This window comes from Typopeltis vanoorti, chromosome 2 (assembly GCF_054136105.1).
Source record: "Typopeltis vanoorti isolate ZY-2024b chromosome 2, IOZ_Tvanoo_1.0, whole genome shotgun sequence".
Lineage (NCBI taxonomy): Eukaryota > Metazoa > Arthropoda > Arachnida > Uropygi > Thelyphonidae > Typopeltis > Typopeltis vanoorti.
In genome coordinates, this window is record NC_143550.1 from 186,887,901 (window position 1) to 186,902,309 (window position 14,409).

At 35.4% G+C, this 14,409-nt stretch overlaps 1 protein-coding gene across 2 annotated transcripts in view; it reads left to right on the forward strand.

The window, feature by feature from the left end:
• Window positions 1-14,409, forward strand: part of LOC150109739 (solute carrier family 35 member F5) — a 456,325-nt gene that overhangs the window by 18,425 nt on the left and 423,491 nt on the right. The window lies entirely within an intron of this gene.

Here is a 14,409-nt window from a genome sequence, read left to right on the forward strand (position 1 = left end):
ACAGTAAATAACTCCTTGATAATCCACGCTTTTCTGTTAGCTTTCCATATTAGAAGTAAATTTGTTTTTATGTTACCTTTTAACATCCTCAGATTTTCCAAATGGTAAACTGATAACAATTTTAATTTAAAATCGCCAGAGGCATTTGATCCAATGAGTAATGTTAAACAGTCTTTGGCTGCTTTGAACCCAGCTGCTGATTTTTCTTCAATAAAAATGAAGCTTTTTGATGGTAGCCGTTTCCAGAACAAACTGCTTTCGTCAACATTGAACACCAAATTTGGTGAAAATTTTTCACGTTCAATTATTGCCTTTAGTTTTTCTGGAAACTTATTCACAGCTTCAACATCTGTACTTGCAGCTTCTCCTGATGATTTTGCACTATGAATTCTGGCCTGTTTTTAAAATTTCTCAAACCAACCATGACAAGTCCCAACATTTTCCACAATTTCTTCAGTTTGTTTAAATTTCAGGTGATTAAACAAATTTGCTTTTTCATGAATCACCATTCGAGTTAAAGGCATATGAATCACCATTCGAGTTAAAGGCATATGAATCACCATTCGAGTTAAAGGCATATTGTGGATAGATGATGTGTCATATTGTGACACATCATCTATCCACAAACTTAACATTTTCTCCAATTTTTCTAAAATTGGAGCAAGTTAATTTTGCTGCTATAACATCTGTACCATTCTGATCAGACTGTTTTATTGTTTCTGATTGACTAAGTATGGTTGTTAAAGTTGACTGCGCTAATCCTAAAGAATGTGCCACATTGGATTTTCTTTCACCCCTTTCAACACGTTGTACGATATTTAATTTAGTTTCTAAAGATATTGCTTTTCTTTTCAGCTAAGTGGGTAGAAAAATAAAATATCAATTAATATTTACAAAATCTACAATAATGCTATCAGAGAACATACGTCATTTATTACAATGCACCACACTGAAACACACCCTATGAAGTGTAAGCAATGACTAAATTAACACAGATGATGTGCGAAACAGTTAAAAAAAAAAGACAGACCCACAGCTTGGAAGTACGTGACGAGTTGGCGTCGTTTGCCAATCAGGTGATTGCCAGGCGTTGACCTTAAAATTTTAATATTTTAACATAAAATGAATCTTGGAATTGCGGACTTCGTTATATCGAAGCTTGTTACCAGAGATAACGTTAACCGTGGTATACCTGTATATAATTTCTTGGTATCTTTAATTTATAGTATAACCTTACATAAACTTACATCAACTACCTATCTCTAATCCAGAGTGTTTTAATAATGTATGACACCTTTTGGCAACTCGTATATGAAAATATGACTTCTGCATTACTTCAACCTTGGTATCACATCTCTGGGTCTGGCTCCCACTGATGAGACCTCAATAAAGGTTGAAGCCGGTCTGGGTAGTGACCCTTCCCATAATGCATAGTATTATACATCTCCACATGGAGATGTGCTTTGCATTATGGGATACCAAAGCAAGTGATGTGAAGTCGTACCACCTTTACCATGAGTTGTCCCAATCCTGAAAATATTTCTGGTGCAAACTTTGTTTGCTTACACTTGGATAAAGGATTAAACTAAGTATATAATTTCTTGGTATCTTTAATTTTTGGGTTTGTTATGGGATATCATGTTTCACTAACTTACTTATGTACTATAACAAAGTGACAAATACCTTGGACAGAGGAGATGCATATACTGTGGTGTGCTTAGATTTTGCAAAGGCTTTTGATAGACTGCCACACGATAAGCTCTTAAATAAATTAAAATAGATGGGATTGGATAACAGGCTTCTGATTTGGATCAGTGACTGGCTGTCTGATAGGTATCAGAAAGTTGTATATGGGGGCACAGTATCCTGAAAGGGAAAGATAACTAGGAGTGTGCTGCAGGGTTAGTTTTGGGGCCATTGTTGTTCAATTTATGTTAATGATATTGGGTTGGGTTTAACTAGTGATATCCAGCTGTTTGCAGATGATGCAAAACTGGGGAGAGTAATGCATAGTCAAGCAGATCTTATTTCCTTACAAAAGGACTTGAATAGATTGCATGATTTGGGCAGGTAAGTGGAACTGTCAGTTCAATGTTGCAGAGGGTGAGGTTTGAGATTTGGTAAGCAACAATTTGATGCAAAGTATACACTTGGTGGAGAAACTTTAACGGAAGTAGAGGAGATGAGAGATCTAGGAGTGATGGTGGACAAGCCCCTGAAATTCAGGGGCCACATTACACAAATTGTGAAGAGATCACATTGGATAATGGCAGTAATGCAGAGGACCTTGACATGCAGAAATAGAGAGGTTATGATTCCTTTGTATAAGGCCTTGATCAGGCCTCATATGGGTTATTGTGCTCAGATTTGGTTGCTGGGTTTTCGTGTTGATGAGGATATGTTAGAAAGGTTCCAGAGAAGATTCACAAAGATAGTCAGTGGTCTTTGGAATGTGGAATGTTCTCTATGCATAAGAGAATAGTTCTCTCTTGTGCATAGCTGCCTTATATGTGTAACATTTTGTAAGCCAATCCTAAACCTTCTATCTAAAATATATTGATCTAGTCTTCATTGATCATGTGTAGCTTATACATCCTTCCTTCACCTCAAGAATCGACATCCTCAGAATCCAGTTCACCATAAAAAAAGAAATAATGGTTTAGTCTTTCTAGATGCTTTATTGGCAAGCTTTCCTAATTTTACTTTATTCTTCACAATTTCCAAAAAGCCTACTCCTGTAGATTGATATATTCCATATTATTACTCCACTGGCACCTCCATTCAGTCCTAAGACTCATAGTGGGAGACTCAAACATCTGTCAAACTTCTCCTTGTAAGCAGACAGAGCACTCAAGCTGACTCAGCTAACCCATTCTGTTCATTTACCACTCTCCAAGTGAAAAAATCTAGTCCTCATGCCCTTGCTAACCACAGTCTTACCCAACTTCCAGGGATGACCTCTTGTTCTTACCCCTCTAGCCAAGTGCTGAAACATTTCCCCTGCATCAGTGCCATAAAATCCTTTAAGTAACTTAAATGTTTCTATCATATTCCCCTCTCTCCTTTCATCTTTTTATCAACTTTTGCAATCTTCAAACCCTCAATCTATCTTCATATGGAGCATCCCACAGACCACTCACCATCTTGGTTGCTTGCCTATGGATGTTTCTGCTTCTTTCTCATCCGAAAGAAATCCATGTGTGGTCATATCAAGGCTTTATAAAGAGAAATCATAACTCCCTCCCTTCAAATTAATTACTATATCATTTACGTATAAATTAAATAGCGGTGATCCAATCACAGAATCCTTTGGCACACAACTAGTCGCCTGGATTCTGCTCTTCCATATACTACTTTTTGATATCTATTCAGCAGCCACCCTTTTATCTATATCACCAGTTTTATATCCATCCCCATTTGTTGCAGTTTGCATAACAGAGTTCCATGTGGTATCCTGTCAAATAGCTTTGCAGAATCCAGGAGTATCATCGTGTAACCATTCTTGTTATCCAACTCAACTGTCACTCTGTTAAAAAAAAAAAAAAAACATTGTTATTATTACGTGACATCTTCGGGGAGTCCAAAGGATTCATCGTGAGAGGGCACTCTACTTTGCTAAATACCTCACCCTCTCCACTACTATTTAATTCTCCTACTACGACACTACTACCATCAACTCCATCTACCGCCCATCATCACCAACAGTATTTTTGTCTATAAATTGCATGTGTTCTGAAAGCCGATTTCTTTGTAGGTGGGATAAAAATCCTGAGTTTCCATGAGAAAAAACCCTGCTATCTCCGCATGAGATCGACTAACTCATCTTTAATTGAAAAAATTCGTACAAGAATTTCCCTTGTCATGACAAGAATCAAATCCAGGTCTTTTTCTGTCGAAGGGCACAATGTACTACTGTTCTTTCAGTTATTCTACAGAGGCTGTTATTATTCCCATTCACTTCGGCACCAAGTTAAGGTTACTCATAACATTAACATGATTATTATTATAATGTGGATAAGAACTGACAAATAAGAATATGAAGTTAACAAGACCCGAACTTCTGTCCTAACTAGGTTCCCCTCACAGCTGAACATAATCGTATTCGTGATATCTTCATAACAATGGCTACATTTCTAGCATAATTTAAAAAAAAAAAATTGTTCCTTCTTCCATCCCACCTATCTTTCAAAATACAGATCACAGTCATGCTATTATATGATTCCTATATCTGTGATGTGACACCTTGGTGAAATATTTTGGTCAATTAATTCTTGGTTATCTTGTTGCTGTAATACTTGCCTACCTCAATATAGCTGAATGAGTGCCCTTATTAAATGCCACTGTGAGGCAGGCTGCCTCTATGCTACATCCTGTCGACAGTACAGCAGACAGTGCACTCCTTCATAGGACTTGAAATTATTACCACATGTTCTTATGTGCACATTAGTTTTTATATTAGAGCCTTTAAACTAATGTTTAATTAACTCCTAGTGTTTTAATTCCATTTAAACATAAATGCAAAACTACTAACAAAGCAATTAGTAATATAACAGCGGTGTGCTGGTAAATTTTTAACAACTGACTTACTAAAAAAAAAAAAAAAAAAGAAAGAAAGCAAATATCTGATTAATTTTACCTGGGTCATTTCTTCTTAGGCTAATGACTTTATTAGGTTCATGACATTTCTAGAAATATAAAATATTTCATAGATGTTGAGCATGCAACAGTCTTACTTTAAGAAGAAGCAACTAAGGTAAAATTAACCTGATGTTTGTTGTGAAGGAGATAATCCCTACACAAGTTATTGTGTAGAATGGGGTGGGGGAGAAGAAGCCCAAAGGGTGCAGAAATAAGCCACATCCCCTGCTGTATTTTCCATGTTATCCCATATGAACGTATTGCCCAAATTCCTCTAGCCATTGTGGATTGAAGTGTGTGCCACTACAGTTTATAGCCATTGTTGGATTAACAACTGGTTTCGGCACTACTGGTGCATGTCTATGCTCATACACATATGCACATAACTAGCAAAGCAACTAACATCCACCTTACAAACCAAAGCTCATTCATTGCATAGGTAATGTGCTGTGCTTGGCACAATTTGGTCAACAGCAGACCGTTGTGCGGTTATAAAATTCTTTGTAAAAGAAGGTTTAACACCAAAAAGAAATTCATTCGAAGTTCATAAAAGTTTATGGGCACTCTTCTCCTTCATTTTTGAAAATTAAGAAATGAGCTGCTGAGTTTAAACATGGCCGTACAAGCCTTGAAGATGATCCACATGAAGGATGTCCAAAATGTGTAACAACACAGAAATCATTGATCAAGTGCACGATATGTTATTGGATGACCAGCAAGTCACATTGCGTGAAATTACTGAGACTATAGGCATTTCAAATGAACGTGTAGGATATATTTTGCATGAAGAATTGCAAATGAAAAAGCTTTGTGCAAGTTGAGTGCGTGCTTGCTCACAGCAGATCAAAAACGTACTCGCATGAAAATCTCTGAACAGTGCATGGAGCTTTTTAACAAGAATAAAACTGATTTTGTGTTGATTTATTACTATGGATGAGACTTGTATTCACCATTACACACACCAGAATGCAAACAGAAGTCAAAACAGTGGACAGAAGCCTGTTGTTCAGTGCCAAAGAAGGCAGTCGTTCCATCAGCAGGAAAGGTCATGGCATCGGTGTTTTGGGACGCTAAAGGCATTTTGTTTATTAATTATCTTGAAAAGGGTAAAACAATAACCTGAGAATATTATTCCAATTTTTTAACCAGACTAGACAAAAAAATTCGTGAGAAAAGACTGTTTGTAGGAGAAAAAAATCATCTTTCATCAGGACAATGCACCTGCTCACAAAGGTGTTTTGGCAGTGGGAAAATTAAGGGATCTGTGCTATGAATTGTTGGAACATCCACTTTATTCCTCTTCCTCGCTGGTCAGCATTTTTCTTCAAATCAAGAGGTGATTGTAGCTTTAGAGGGGTATTTTGCAGATCTTACTGAGAACCACTACAGGGATGAGATAATGGTGCTGAAGCATCGCTGTAATAAATGTATTAGTCTTAAGGGAGATTATGTTGAAAAATAAAAATAATTTTGAAATTATAAATTCGTTTTTTTCATTGTTAGGCCGAGAACTTTTCAGAACACCCTTGTATGTGTAGGTGTTTCGATGGCCTTTGATCTCACATCTCTCATCTTCTCCACCTTCCCTTCATTTATATACTCTGCATCCCTGCTTTACCTACCAAATTTCAAGACTTTGCACTATGCGACAGTGAATTGATAGCTCCACTTATTTTCTGACTCATTTCTCCTGCAAGGCTACAATAACTGCTTTCTCTCATAACCCTTCTCAACTTTTGCATCATCAGTAAATAGCTGCACATCTCCAGTTAAGCTGGTCCCAATGTCGATGTACAAGTTGAGCAATAATGGTCAAAAAACATTTCTGTGGCACTCTACTAGTGACCTTCCTCCTTTGAGACACCACTCCTCCATATACAACCTTCTAATACCTGTCTGACAGCAATCAACTATCCAACTCACTAATCTGCTATCTAATTACTAACTTGTCATGTGGCAATCTATCAAAGGCCTTTGAAAAAATCCAAGTAAACCACTGTATATTATTATTATGACACCTCCGGGGAGTCCAAAGACTCATCGAGGGAGCGTGTGCCAACAGATCAAACGATTGAACCCCTTCCAACTACTAACTGCACTCAAACTTGCTTAAATGTTTTGCGTGAGCCATTAGTAGCAGAGGCTCTAGCAATTGACCAACCTTTGCTATTCAGTGAGCTATTCACCTCGTTGTAACATGTAAGCAGATTGATGAAAAAAATACCTCCTCGAACAAACCCATGCTGACCATCATAAAGAATACTGCTATTATCAACCCTCTTCTGAATCGTATGCCACACCAACTTTTCTAATACCTTAATAGCTACCCCAGACACACAGATTAGCCTATAAATTGTAGCCTTAGTCTTACTACCCCCCCCCCCCACACACACAATTTGAAGTAAAACCATTTTTCCTATCTTCCATTCCTTTGGGACTCGCCCTGTTTCAAGACTCATGTTAAATAATTGTGGCAAATTGTGCCACTAATTCCATAGAGCATTCCCTCAAGACCCATGACAGTATATTGTCAAATTCCAATGCCTTATTAACATCGAGTTTACTTAATTGCTCATATTTTCTTCTCATTCACTATCAGTAACTCCTCCTCCATACATTTTACATTCAAGCTTCTTCTGATGTTTTCATCACTAGGATGAAATACACTGATAAACTAATTATTGAATAATTCAGCTATGTCCTGTGCATTGGTTACCAATCTGCTAAGAGCATCATCAACTAGCATCATCCTCCCATAGTCATTTTTCCTTCTACTTGCCATGTATCAAAAGAACTCCCTAGGATTTTTCTTAGCTTGATTGGCTAACTTCTCATACTGCTCTTTTGCTGCTTTTACCTAATGAGTTATCTTCCTGGCCTGCACTTTGTACTCTTTGTGCAGCTGATCATTACTAACACGTATCTTGTGTTGCGTCCACAGTGCCACCTTCTTTCAGATTTTCTGCTTAACCTCTTCATTCATCCATCCATTTTATTCCTACCTTGTTTAGTCTTTTCTTTATATAAATCAAGTCAGGTCAATAACAGATTATGCTTGTGCAGATTTTTAAAAGAATTTTCAAGCACTTCTAGTTCTCTTACAAAGGATTCACTGATTTTTTTGAACTATTGTATTATGACAATTGCTTGATATAATATATCAGAATTTTTTAATTGAAGTATAAATTAGTTCAAGGAATAAATAAGAGAGATAGTAGAAGTTTGTTGTACTTGGTTGAACTAGGTCCTATTAGATACTTAACGAAAGATTAGTAAAGAAGAGAAAATATGTTACAAATCCATTTTTAAATGAAACCGAAAATTTAGGTGGTTTAAGCCAATTCTTTAATTAATAGCATTGATAATTGTTATTGATGGAGCAGTAAAGTAAATAAAAATGAATTGATAGTTAATTATTATATTTAACACAGAGTATGTTTTTCTGTTTTTGTATAAATATCTAATTTTTTTTAACATTAAAAATACAAAAATAAGAAAATTTGAAAGCGAGAAAAGCTGTAGCATGATATGAGCCATTCTCTACATAAATGGTTTTTCTGCTTTACAGTAATACAGTAAACCTTCGATTTAACAGACTGATAGGGGCTAAGGGGGTGTCCATTAAATCGCGAATTTTTTAAAATAAAGATATCTAACATTATACTGCAATTTTATCAATATTAGCACTGTAATAAAATTATTTTATACCCAATTTTTAACACAATTTTCACACTTTTAGATAAGTTAATGTTTGATGTTGAGGCACTTGGTTTGGGTAATCCTGCTTTGAAAAAACTATGAAGTTTTTTTTTGAACTGTTGAATTCTTCTGTTTTCTTATACAGGTAACTCTCATATAACGCAGATGTTAGGTTCCATAGAAATGCCACGTTATATAAATTGCATTATGCTGGACTTAGATAACATAGAAAAAATAGGGTTAGGTTCTGAAATAGTTCTTTTTTTTTAATTATATAAACAACAATGACATATCCAACAAAAACAATATTTTTATTTAATTCAGGTAATTCATGTAAGTTAAGAAAACAAACTATTAGACAAATACATAGTACAAAATTATAAAATTTACAAATTTTACATAAACTTCATTGCACATGATGCATAAATATTAGACACAATAAAATAAAGTGCATATTTTAATCGTCATTACTGACTTCAAAAAGAATATTTCATAGATGTTCTTTATTTACGAGTGGCCGGACGTCGTCAATACTTGAAGTCTCTTGGACATCATTTGTATGATTCTCATTGCACATTTCGACTGGATTAGTTATCAAGAAGTCAGTAATAAGACCTTGCTTACCACTATGCTGCAAATTTTTATTAAGTTCATAATATGGCACTAAACAAATATCCAATTGTCTTGTGAATTTTCCCGAGCGCTCCATTATCCATAAAATAACTTCCTAACCTTGCCAAGTCCAATCCTTCTGCTAATTTCTTTAAACTGAATTCTTTAACGATTCATGGCAATCAGAATCTTCAGCAGAACTTTCCCCACCATTTGGTTCGATGTCATCTATTAATCGTACCAGTTCCTCCTCATTTAAATCTGTTTCCCCATCAGTTAATTCACTAATTTCGTTTTCAATCATATCGCAAAAGCCCTCTCCACCAAAAAAGGTGTGTGACGTTTATTATACAACTTAGCTCGGCATCCATTGGAGGTACGAAATTTTGTTCCAGAACGGCTTCAGGCCATATTTTTTTCCCAGCAAGCATTCAGCGTAGAGGGTTATAATTCCTTAATGGACAGAAAAATAATTTTCACAGAATTCAATATTGAAAACTCTTTCCATGCTTAAGGCAGTGTCATGTTTGGATTAGATTCCATTTTTTCCAAAATTAATTGAAATGTTCGAAAAATATATGACTTAAATGTTGATATTATTCCTTGGTTGAGTGGTTGAATAAGTGAAGTCGTATTAGGTAGCAAAAAAGTTATTTTAATATTCGAATGGCTTAGATTTGTTGGGTGGCCTGGTGCTTATCTAAAATTAGTAGAATTTTGAAGTCGATATTCTTTTTCTTTGTGTAACTTTCTACATCGGGTACAAAACACTTGAAAAACCAGTTTTCAAACATGCTAGCTGTAACCCATGCCTTTTTGTTGGCCCGCCAATAAACAGGTAGGGTGGACTTGTCTAGCCCTTTCATCGCACGAGGATTTGCGGATCAGTTAATAAACATTGGTTTTGTCATGTAATCAGCTGATGCATTACTACAAAACAGTAGAGTAATTCTATCTTTGGAAACTTTGAATCCAGGAGCTGATCTTTCATTTTTCAAAATATAGGTGTGTTTTGGTATTTTTTTCCAATATAACCCAGATTCATCCGCATTGAATACCTGGTCTTCATTATAACCACCTTCTTCAATTATTATTATTATTATTCAGGCCTCCATGGAGTCAAAAGACTCGTCGTGGGAGATCCTTCCTAAGAAACACAAAGTCTATCATACCACTCCTTGAACTCATTGACTGTTCTTGCTGTCACCACTCCATCAGGCAATGCATTCCATGGTTCAACCACCCTCCATAGAAACCACTCCTTACTCTCTTGCTCACAGCTTTCTTTCATAACTTCCAGGGATGGCCCCTTGTCATCGCTCCTTCCTGCTGATCCACGAAGCGAAAGAACTCCCCAGTGTCAACCCTGTAACTACCTCTCAACAGTTTAAGAGTCTCAATTATATCTCTCCTTCTTCTATCCACCAAACTCTGCAGTCCACATTCCCTCAGCCGATCCTCATTACTATCATTGTACAGTCCTGAAACCATCTTTGTCATCCGCCTTTGTACCCTTTCCACGGTTAATTTATCCCCTTCAAATCCTGGGGACCAAATCTGAGAACAATAGCCCAAGTGTGGTCTGATCAGGGTCTTATACAACAGAATGATAACTGTTTTATCTCAATGATTTTTAAAAGTTCTGCTGGGTATTTCTGGGCAGCTTCAATATCTGCTGATGCTGATTCTCCCTGGATTTTAAGATTATGCAAAGAAAACCACTTTTTAAAGTTTTCGAACCAACCTTTACTGGCACAAAATCCACGCTGAGAGATTTCTTCTGAAGGATCTTGATCAAATTCTTTTAAATGTTTATAAATTTTGAGAGTTATTTGCTTAAGATGTCCATCCAAAGGAATTTTCTTTTGAGTGAAATCTTCTATCCAAATCATTAGAGAGTTCTCTATTTTTATCTATTAGAATATCGCGTACATGAGCAACGCGCTTTGCACTTACTTTTGACCCAGCTATTATGTTCATTTTGTTTGACTGTTCGAATTATAGATTCATTTAAATTCAGAGTCCTTGCAGCAACTTCTAGTTTTTCTACAATTTTCAACCGATCCAAGATTTTAATTTTTTCTTCGAGCGAAATGAATTTCCTCTTCAATGTTGATTTTTTCCCTTTCGTTGCAGTTTAGTGGCCATTACATTAGAATTAAACTTTTACATAAAAAAAAAAAAAAAAAGCATTACATATTGTATGTAACTCACCAGAAAATAAACTGCTCAGCTTAAGAATAACACACTTATGATTTTTAATGCGCTTTCCTGGCAGAAAATGAAGACAATTTTCAACAATAAACACTTTATACAGTAACCCTAGATGGCGAACCTATGGCACTCATGCCAGGGGTGGCACGTCAACGATTTACAGGTGATATCCTTTTATATGCTTATAAATTATTCAACTTTTTTTTTTTAATTATTACATTACGTACAAGTTGAATTTTCTTTTACATGAGAGAGCAGCTATGAAGATGGGCTTATGATTGGTGCGGTATTAACAAAAGATCTTGCAAAGACAAAGGTAATCGTCAAGTGTTGAGTTGAAATGCTAATTCTCTTCAGTCAAATTCCATAACATCTGAAACTGTCATAACAACATTCACTATTAGTTTTAACACATTCACGACAGGGTGTCATTTATCGTTCCGACGGAACTTTTCATTACCGGCTGGCTCAACTCACACAGAGTTTCAACCCTTGGTTGTTTATGGCTGCTTGTTTGCGTTTGAGGTGGCAGGCGAAATCACACACTCATTATATGGCATGTTTCAATTCTTGGTAGAATTTTATTTCAAATTAGCCTTTGTGATTTGTTATAATAACATCACGAATTTCAAATGCAATAAAATAAACACTTATTTCATAATTGAAAAATTGGACAATAGTTTTTGGTTAGATACTGTTTCAGTGCAACATATGGTTTTGGTTGTGTTAGATCCTGAATGAAGGAATCTTGCAAAGAAATCATTCATTCAGAATCCAACATATTAAACTTACCAACAAAGAGAAATACTTGCACATCAGCTGTAATTAAAAGTGAAGCTTCTTCACTTTATGTATAAAGTTTGCATTTCTTATTTCATGTAGGATATATTTAATCTGTTGTGTTCATATTACGATTTTATTCAAGTATGTTTTATAAGAGGGATAATCTGACTTAAATTAAGCCTCACTTAAGTTGTGTAAAATTAATTTGAGTCATCAAATAGTTACTAAATAATAATTCTTGGAAGGTATAAAACTACATGTGTACAGCGTAATGCTGGTAGCAGTAGCTTAAGCAGAACTTATATTGATGCGAATTCTGGGAATACAAGGGCATAACAGCGTTGGAAAAAAGCAAGGGATGAACCCAAGGTGTGAAAAGATATGGGTCGTGTGCAAAGGGGACTGAGGAAAAAGAGGGCCCTCTAAGGAGGAATATAAGGGGATGAGCGCCGTATCGGAAGTCTCTTGTCATATTGTTTTCCTGTTTGGTTGTTCGGAAGTTAGCGGGAGTTCGTGTAAAGGGGGGGGAGAAGCGTCTGTGCTAAGATAAGATGTCGGACAGCAGGCTGTTTTAAAAATGGAGAAGGATTCTATGCAGAGCTGAAGGTAAAAATTTCCAGTCCTAGCAGAATTAAGCCGACGCTGAGAAGTCCCATAGAGTTGTTTCTGAAATGCAAAGATTTAAGTCCGTTTTTGGCAGAAATAATGAAGATAGCGTAACCCCTACGTTGGTGTATGGACAGCCAATAGACAAGAAGTATCCAGATGTACACGTGGTGCTGAAAGATGCGGAAAAAGTTCGGTAAGGTAAAATTACTCTATTTTGTGTATAAAATTCATTAGAAGAGAGAAGATTGTTTGCGAATGTGAAATTAAGAACAGTATTCTAAAGAACTCTGTGGACAGTCTCTAATTAGAAAGTTAACCTCCTTTGAGAGAGTAAGAAGAATTGTTTGGAAGAGATCTTTAGTAATTGTATGTGATAGGATTAACTTAATGAGATCAGAATTGTGAATTTTAGTAACTGAGTAACATTAGAATGTTTGTTTATATTATTTTATGAATAGCATTACAGAAAGGAATTTAGCTTAACTTCATGTCAATTGCTATCTATCCCAATATGCAGTTACTGTGTTTCGCATGCTTTATGACCTTTGATTTAATTTAGAATATGTTAACCTCTTAACTCGAGTTTTAATTAGCATTGAGTCATAGATTGAGTGTATGAATTCTTTTGTATTCTGTTTAGATATTCCAATAAACATGTCATATATACCTAAACCTGAGTCATGCCTGATTACGATTCCAAACTACCACTTATAAAAGTAGAACCTATTTTGGCAGGAAAGAATTAGTAAGAGTATATAATTATAGATTTAGGTCACGACTGCAATAATCTGAATCTATACGTCAGTGTTAAAGATCATTGTGTAAGAACGCCTCAGAATCTAGTATTGTCTCCTTGAGTAAGGATCCTTTTCTGCTATAGGATACTGGCTGGCGCAGCAGAATATAAATTTGCCAGTATCCGAAGAGGAAACAGTCCTAGATATATGTATATTAGGCCCGATATCTGAAGAAGTAAAATAGCGATAGAAAGATAGAATAGATATATTTAAAACAGAAAATATAGAGAAAGCAACGACATAACAATAGAGCAGCTGGTAGGATTTTAATTGAATAAGGTTTTGAATAAGAAAAGACATAATCAAGTAACAAACTAATCAAGTATAAATAATAAAATATATAAATAAAAATATATAACAGTTGAATCTATATAGCATAGTTTCTGTGAGAGGAGGACATGTGTGATTCATTAGTTAGCACGTTTTTATTCCAGCTCTATTATATCTTATTGCACTATTTGTTGAGAATTACAGACTGAAAAAGCCTCTGTACAGTACCTTATTCAGGGATACTTATAACTACTTGCGCGATACAGGGAGACACAAATTTAAATGATTATTTCGAAGATAAAATTTGATTTTTAAGTGACGGGGTGAAAAATATATTAAAAAAAATATAAAGGGTTACTAGAAATTGTAGACCGCGTTATATGGAAACCGTGTTGAACAAGGTTTGGAACAATTTGTAGACCGCGTTATATCAAAACCGCGTTATATGAGGGTTACCTGTAATTAACTCCCTAAAATTATGAAAATGTGTGTAATAAAACTGCTGCAGAAAGTCATGTTATGCCACAAAAGAACCAATTACAGTTTGATTGGTGTGATCACGTCCAAATCATTCAGCGAACATGTTTTATGAGCGGCGACTCATTTATGTCAGCTAAATTACTACAGTGTTTTTCCAACATATGATGGCCTATTCGCCAAAATTTGTTGAAAATAATAGGAAATTAATAACAAAAAAAAAATAACCTGTTAATTTAATTATAAGTAAATTTTGGTTAAAAGTATTTTAAAATTAACAGATGTTAATTTTCACATGTGACATCGAGGG